The sequence below is a fragment of the Macrobrachium nipponense genome, chromosome 14 (genome assembly GCF_015104395.2).
Source record: "Macrobrachium nipponense isolate FS-2020 chromosome 14, ASM1510439v2, whole genome shotgun sequence".
Taxonomy (NCBI): Eukaryota; Metazoa; Arthropoda; class Malacostraca; order Decapoda; family Palaemonidae; genus Macrobrachium; species Macrobrachium nipponense.
In genome coordinates this window covers 7,970,416-7,978,047 of record NC_087207.1, presented here as the reverse complement: position 1 = coordinate 7,978,047, position 7,632 = coordinate 7,970,416, and positions in this window count along the sequence as shown.

Here is a 7,632-nt window from a genome sequence, read left to right as displayed (position 1 = left end):
ACTGTCTGAATGAAGAGAGTCTGTTTGCTACCATTGTTTCTAAAAATCCTATCGTTATTCTAATCTAAACATCCTCGTCCATGTTAACACTATTTTTCCCGTTATTAAATTTATAAAAATTAAAATAGCAAAGGTTGAATAATAATAATAATAATAATAATAATAATAATAATAATAATAATAATGGAGAAACAAATCCACAGATGTAAATACATATATTTAAGTTAAAACAGAAAAAGATAGGCTTTCGGGAACGACGGTTCCCCTATAATCTTGATAAGGGAAACCGTAACAAGATTCCCGGAAAGCTATCTTTTCTGTAAACTTAAATATAATGTAAAAACATAAATGTGGTTTGTTTCTCCATTTGAAGACTCGTGCTAACTATGAGGAATTTTTAATAATAATAATATAATAATAATAATAATAATAAATAATAATAATAATAATAAATAACAATAGAAAGAAAGGGTCAAAATGGATAATAACATCAAGACCTGAAAATAGAAATAAGAAAAATATGGAATATGCAAGTGGAAAATGTACCCATATTCATAGGAACACTAGGCACGATCCCAAGATCCCTGAAAAGGAATCTGGAAAAAATAGAGGCTGAAGTAGCTCCAGGACTCATGCAGAGTAGTGAGCGCACATAGTAAGAAAAGTGATGGACTCCTAAGGGGGCAGGATGCAACCCGGAACCCCACACTATAGATACCACCCAGTCGAATTGGAGGACTGTGATAGACAAAAAAAGAAGAAAATAATAATAATAGTAATAATAATAATAAGTAATAATAATAATAATAATAATAATAATAAATATAATAATATTACTTTATAAAAGTAATGGGTTACTTCAGCAGCGTTACACTTGTAGAGATTCTTCTCTATTTTCCAAATAGCGGCTTTTTCCGTGCTACTTAGACAGGCTAGTAGAGCGCTTGAAGCAGACCCATCTGGTGTACCAGAATACATGCCCAGTCTGCGGTTGCATCGGCTCCTACGTTGGTATGACTACCATGCGCCTGTCGAAGAGACTCTCATGCCACGCCCAAGAGGGGGCTATCAAGAATCACGCCCGCACCAAACATCAAGAGGCCATCTCCCCGGATGTGATCATCCAAAACACGAAGATCATCGGGAAGGCCCCTGATACCTGTCGGTTACGCCTGCTGGAGGCTCTTCGCATCCAGCAAGTAAAACCAACACTAAATACGACTCAGAAAGACTTTCTCCTCCCTACGAGTATGAGAAGACCTGCCACCAACAATGGCACCAACTCCACGGAATACAACGCCCCCGAACAAGATACTCCTGCACTCAACCATAATCAAGTTAGCCGTGACGTCCCGCAGCGTAGCGAAACGCCCATCAACGTAACAGCGCCGCTAAAGAGGTCAAGGCGGCTGCAGGACTTACAGTATCGCAACCATCATCGCAACCATCACCAATGAAAACGAAGACCTACCGCCACCAGCCAATAGTAGATCAGCATAGAGCAGACCCCCTGCTGTCAACTCCAAATATAAACGAGGACGGACACCGATCCAAGATCAGTCCACCCTCAGCTTCCCAGCCCGAGGATATCTGGCAGCTCCAGACGAAAGCTCGCTAGCTTCAAGAAAGAGAGAGAGAGACATATTTATCGATATATATATATATATATATATATATATATATATATATATATATAGAAATATGATATTTATTTTAAGATAAATTTTTAAATATACTTACCTGGCAGTTATATACATAGCTATATTCTCTGACGTCGTGACGTCACGACAGACTTTTTCGAAACTCGCGGCAATCGCCGACCATCGTTCAGGTGATCGTTACCTGTACGCCCTCTAGATAGTTACCTGGAAACCCCATATTTTCTCGCCCTCTAGTCTCTTGAGGGAGTGGGTGGGTTTCTAATTGTATATAACTGCCAGGTAAGTATATTTAAAAATTTATCTTAAAATAAAAATATCATTTTTAAAATATGTAACTGACCTGGCAGTTATATACATAGCTGATTGACACCTTTGGAGGAGGGTCAGAGACAGCAACATCGTTGTAAGGTAACTACTTGATAGGTAACTAAAGATTCTTACCTGCTAAGGAAGCTGACTTGACGAGTACTGCCTCTTTAGTCTGCTCTCCTTAGGAGCTCCAGCTAAGGGATGTGACCTGTGCAGCTGATGAGCTCAAACAAAGGGGTTTGTCGACGGGACGTGACCTCTATGCGACAAAACCACCTATGCCCTTGACATGGGCTAAAACAGGCAAAGACCACCTAACCATCCAATCCTTGCATATAAGAGATTGAAAAGACACACATATACACTAGACTGTTGAAGGTTTCCCCTAACCTTCAACAGACAACCATAAAATAACATCAAGGGTCTAACATGTAGGATTAGAGGTTATCAACTCCTTTCACCCAACACCGAGCCAGTGGCTACGAACGGTCCAAGGGTTCTGCAGTCTTCATATACCGTTTCTATTTGTTTCAAATAAAAAGAAGAAAATACGGAGCTGCTCCTCCAGTATGTCGTGTCTAAAATGGCTTTAAGGGACTGATTCTTTCTAAACGCCATTGACGTCGAGACTGCTCGCACTTCATGGGCCTTTACCTTTAAAGCCTTGTAAAGCGTTCATTGCACTCCGTGTGAGCTTCTTGAATCACACTTAATAAGAAGGCTAAAGCGTTCTTTGACATAGGCCTTTGGGATCTTTAACGGAACACCATAAGTTGTCAAACAAAAGTCCCTCTAACGTCCTTGCACCTGTGCAGATAACACTGTAATGCTCTTACCGGACAAAGAGTCCTTCACGTTCCTGACCTGCAAAATCTCCAAGGCTGGGAATCGTAAAAGACCTAGGCCAAGGATTGGAAGGAGTTTCATTCTTGGCTAAGAAACCTAAAGTGGTTGAACAAACCGCTTTAGATCTACTAATTCCTACTCTTTTGTCCATAGCTTGAATCTCGCTTACTCTCCTTGCAGTAGCGAGAACGACTAGAAAAAGTGTCTTCCTGGTTAAATTCCTGAACGAGCTCTCCTGGATCGGCTCAAACTTGTCAGACATTAAAAACCTTAGTACTACGGTCCAGATTCCATCCTGTAGTTGTTCAGTCTTTTGTTTTCGTAGTATCAAAAGATCTAATTAAGTCGTGAAGATCTTGATTCCTAGACAAGTCCGTCCTCTATGTCTAAAGACTGATGCCAGCATGCTCCCTGTATCCCTTAATTGTAGTAGTGGCTAGACCTACTTTAAGTTTTAAGTGAAGAAGGGAGTCTGCGATCTGGCTCACAGATGTGTGGACGAGGACACCTTCTTCTCCTTACACCAGTTCTAAATATCTCCCACTTCGACTGGTAGACAGTGATGGTCGAAGCCCTTCTTGATCTGGCGATAGCTTTAGCTGCCTCTCGCGAAAAGCCTCTAGCTCTAAGTAGCTTTTCGACAGTCGAAAGGCAGTTAGCTGAAGAGCGCGGTATTCCTGTGATACCGTTTGAAGTGGGGCTGTCTGAGCAGATCTGGAAGCAACGGAAGGGTTCTTGGAACTTCCACTAGCCACTGCAACAATCTCTGCAAACCAGTCTCGCGTCGGCCAGTACGGGGCTATCAGGGTCATTCTGCTTTCTTTGGACTGCGCGAACTTCTTTAATACTTTGTGTATCACTTTGAAGGGAGGGAAGGCGTACAGATCCAGTCCTTCCCAGTTCATGAGGAACGCGTCTACTGCTACCGCTTGTGGATCCGGCACCGTGAGCAGAACGTCTGCATCCTCCTTGTCTTGTTGGTTGCAAACAAGTCTATGGAAGGTTGCCCCCATAACCTCCATAGTAATTCGCATACCTCTAACTTGAGAGTCCATTCTGTTGGCAGGACCTGATTTCTCCGGCTCAAGAGGTCCGACTCTGACATTTAATTTCTCCTTGTACAAATCTCGTTTGGAGGACGATATTTCTTTCCTTTGCCCATAGCAACAGATTCTTTGGCTGTCTCGTTCAGAGAAAACGAGTGGGTGCCTCCTTGTTTCCTGACATACGCTAGAGCAGTCACGTGTGTCCATGCATTATTTCCACTACTTTGCCTGCCACACATTCCTCGAATGCCTGAAGAGCTAGAAAAGCTGCCATCAGCCTCTTTCTTGTTGATATGCCAACTTTCTTTCGTTTCGCTCCATCTTCCCGAAATTTCCCTGTTCCCCAGAGTCGCTCCCCAGCCTAGGTCTGATGCGACTGAGAACAGTATTAGCTGTGGATTCAATTGTTGAAGTGAAACTCCTTCTCCCAGCTTCGCTGGATCCAGCCACCAATCAAGTCTTTCTTGACCTCTGCTGAAATTGGGAAGGTGTCTGAAAGCCTTTGTTCCTTCCTTTTCCAATTTCTGTTGAGGTAAAATTGCAGAGGTCTGAGATGCAGTCTTCCCAGTGAGACGAACTGTTCGATCGAGGAAATGGTCCCCAAAAGACTCATCCATTCCCTCGCCGAACATTGTTGTCTCCCCAGGAATTCCTGCACCCGATTCAGGCATCGGTCTTGTCTCTCCTGGAGGGAGAAGCCCGAAAATCCTGAGAGTTCATCAGAACTCCTAAATAAATGATCGAGCAAGAGGGCTCCAGGTGAGACTTTTCCAATGTTCACCACTAGCCCTAGTTCCCGTACTAGGTTCAGGGTTATTTTCATATCCTCCAGACACTGTTTCTTGGAGTTGGCCCTGAGAAGCCAATCGTCCAGATAAAGAGAAATGCGGATCCCCCTCGTGTAGCCATTTTGGCTACATTCACCATAATAGCTGTGAATATTTGTGGCGCTGTGCTGAGGCCCGAAGCAAAGAGCCCTGACTGGAATACTCTTCCTTCGAATAAGAACCTGAGGTACTTCCGAGAGCTTGGGTGGATGGGGACATGAAAATAAGCGTCCTGTAGGTCTAATGAGACCATCCAATCTCCCGGTCTCAACGCCGATAGCACTGATTGCGTTGTCTCCATCGTGAATTTCGTCTTCACGACGAAGGCGTTTAGAGCACTGACGTCCAGAACGGGTCTCCATCCTCCCGAGCTCTTGGGTACAAAAACAGTCGATTGTAGAACCCCGGATTCTCTTGGGGTGAAACAGGTTCTATCGCCTTTTTTAAGAGCATAAGCTCTACTTGTTCTTTTAAACGCAAATCTCTTGCTGCTGTCCTTGTAATTCGCTGTTAAGTCGTCAGGGGATCTAAAACTATGGGAGGTTGGCGTAAAAAGGATCTTGTAGCCCTCCCTTAGTATCTGAAGGGTCCAGTTTGTCCGCCCCTCTCTCTCTCCAGGCTTCCCAAACAAAGAAAGCCTGGCTCCTATTGTGTCTGAAGGACTGTCTGATCATGGCCTCCTTTTGGAGGAAGCTTGCCACCTTTTCTGTAGGGCTTTCTAGAAGTTCCCGACGTCCCTCGGGCTGTTTTCCTCGAAAAAACTGTTGTGTTGTTTCTCCTCTCTCGCTCTCTTGGTCACAAACGAAGAAGGCAAAACCCCACTGGCTGCCTTCGATATTAGGTCCTGTGTGCTGAGTCAATGAAGTGGCAATATCTCTAATAATCTCCTGTGGAAAAGAAATTTCGCAAAGGGGGCAAACAAAAGCTCTGCCTCTTTGTACCTGTGTGACCCCTTTAGCTGTAAAGGAGCAGAGAAGGACCTTTTCTTCACGATTCCTGCCGTGTAAAATCGCTGCCACTTCATTAGTTCCGTCACGTAAAGCCTTGTCCATACAAGACATCCACACTCAGAAGGTTAGAAATGTCCGTTGAATCCTTCTCTTCCACTTCTTGGCAAGAGCACTCAGAGACCAATCTAGAAGTTCAGGACCTCAAACACTCTAAACACGCCTTCAGTAAATGATCGAACTCTTGCATCGACCACATCACCCTTCGCTGCTGATAAGGCGTGTCTTACGATTGGCACGACGATACTGGAGAAGTCTGCCTGGAGGAGGCAGGCAGGTACTCCCAGAGAACTTGCCCCAGAGGTCCTCGTACCAAACAGCTGGATTTCGAATTCGCCAATCCCCCCCCCCCCCCCCCCCCCCCCCCCCCCCCCCCCCCCCCTTGCAGGACCCCCCCCCCGAAGCAAAAAAATCTGCCCCCCCAGTCGAAGGTTTTAGCCTCTGCTTTTCCTTTTTCTCTTTCATCCAGTCGTTCATCTTCGCGAGCGCTTTCTTGGCCAAAATGGAAAGAACCATCTTAGTAAGGCAGTCTTATTCTGGGTTCTTCCACAAAGGAACTGAGACAGGGGAGAACGAGGTGCTGCGGGCTTGAAATCCGTTTCAAAAAGCTCTTGAAACAGAAGCATAAGAGTCTTATAGTCGGAAGGAGGAACTTGTTCTTTCGTCTCCTCTTCCGAAACTACCTCCAACATCTCCGAGGTCTCTCTCTGTCTCGTTCCGCATCGGATATGTAGTTAAAGCCAAAGCCGGAGCGTCATTGGTCTCGATGCGTTCCTTGGCATCAGAAACCGCCGAGGCGTCATGCTTACGAGCGTCGGTGTCATGTCCTTCTCTCTCACGCGCGCTGGCGTCACGCTCTTTGCTCTTACGAGCGCTGGCGTCACGCTCTTTGCTCTTACGCGCGCTGGCGTCACGCTCGGAAGTGCCATGTTCTAGTAAATCGGAAGTGTCTTGGTTGTCTGTGTTCTTCTTGGCGTTGACGCTTCGCGAAGTCTTCATCACTCCCGGGGCGTCAGACTGACGCTTGGGTTCTTGCAGCTTTTCCATAAGTACAGACAGCTGCTGTTGCATATCTTGCAGCATATTCTTGGCTTCATTGTCTCTCGAGGGAGAGGGTAACTCGTCAGGTTCGCCCACACGAACTGCAGCCAGAGGAGTCGATCCTTCTAAGGCTTCCTGAGGACGCTTGGTAGGAAGCTTTCCTAGGTAAATCCTCCCAAGTAGAGGAGGAAGAGGAGCGTGCATCGAAAGCGCTGTCTTGCTCTGTTTAGCTGCGAGGCTTCCGATGACGAAAACTTCTCCGGAGAACTCCAGTGACTGCAGCCCGGCAGTTGCTCATCTGATGAGACCTCACAAACACGAGGTAATTTCCTCTTGAGAGGACGAGAGGAAGTAGAGTGTCGCCATCCTCGACGCGGGGAGACGTCATCGGATGACGAACCAAACACACTCGACGCGCCTTTTCTACGGCTGTCTGAAGCAACCTTGGAAGCGTCAGCAGGTTTGTTTGAGGGCACGCCCGACCGGATACTAGAGCCTCTCGCCTCCCTTAGACTTTCGACTTTACGTCTCCCATGGGTCCGGGAGCTTGAAAGAGGTCTGGGTCTAGGAGCGCGACAGGACCGATCGGACACACCCTCCACTACATGTCACTAACACTAAACTTATCACTTACACTGACTTTAGCACCTGCACTTAAAGCACTTACGACAGTCCAAGTGCGATTGCCATGCTCAGTAAGAGAGGCAATCTGTTGTCCCAGTTTGTTTTTCAAGCACCGCTTGAATACCTGCAAAGGTTTGAGTCCTTCGCCCCCGACTCGGAGACAGGTTCGGGAGCTGATACTTCTACTAATTACGCTCAGAAGGAGCAGGGGAAGGAACTATGGGATTATCTACCACTTCCTGATTCGTTGATGAACGGGAAAGGGAACTCT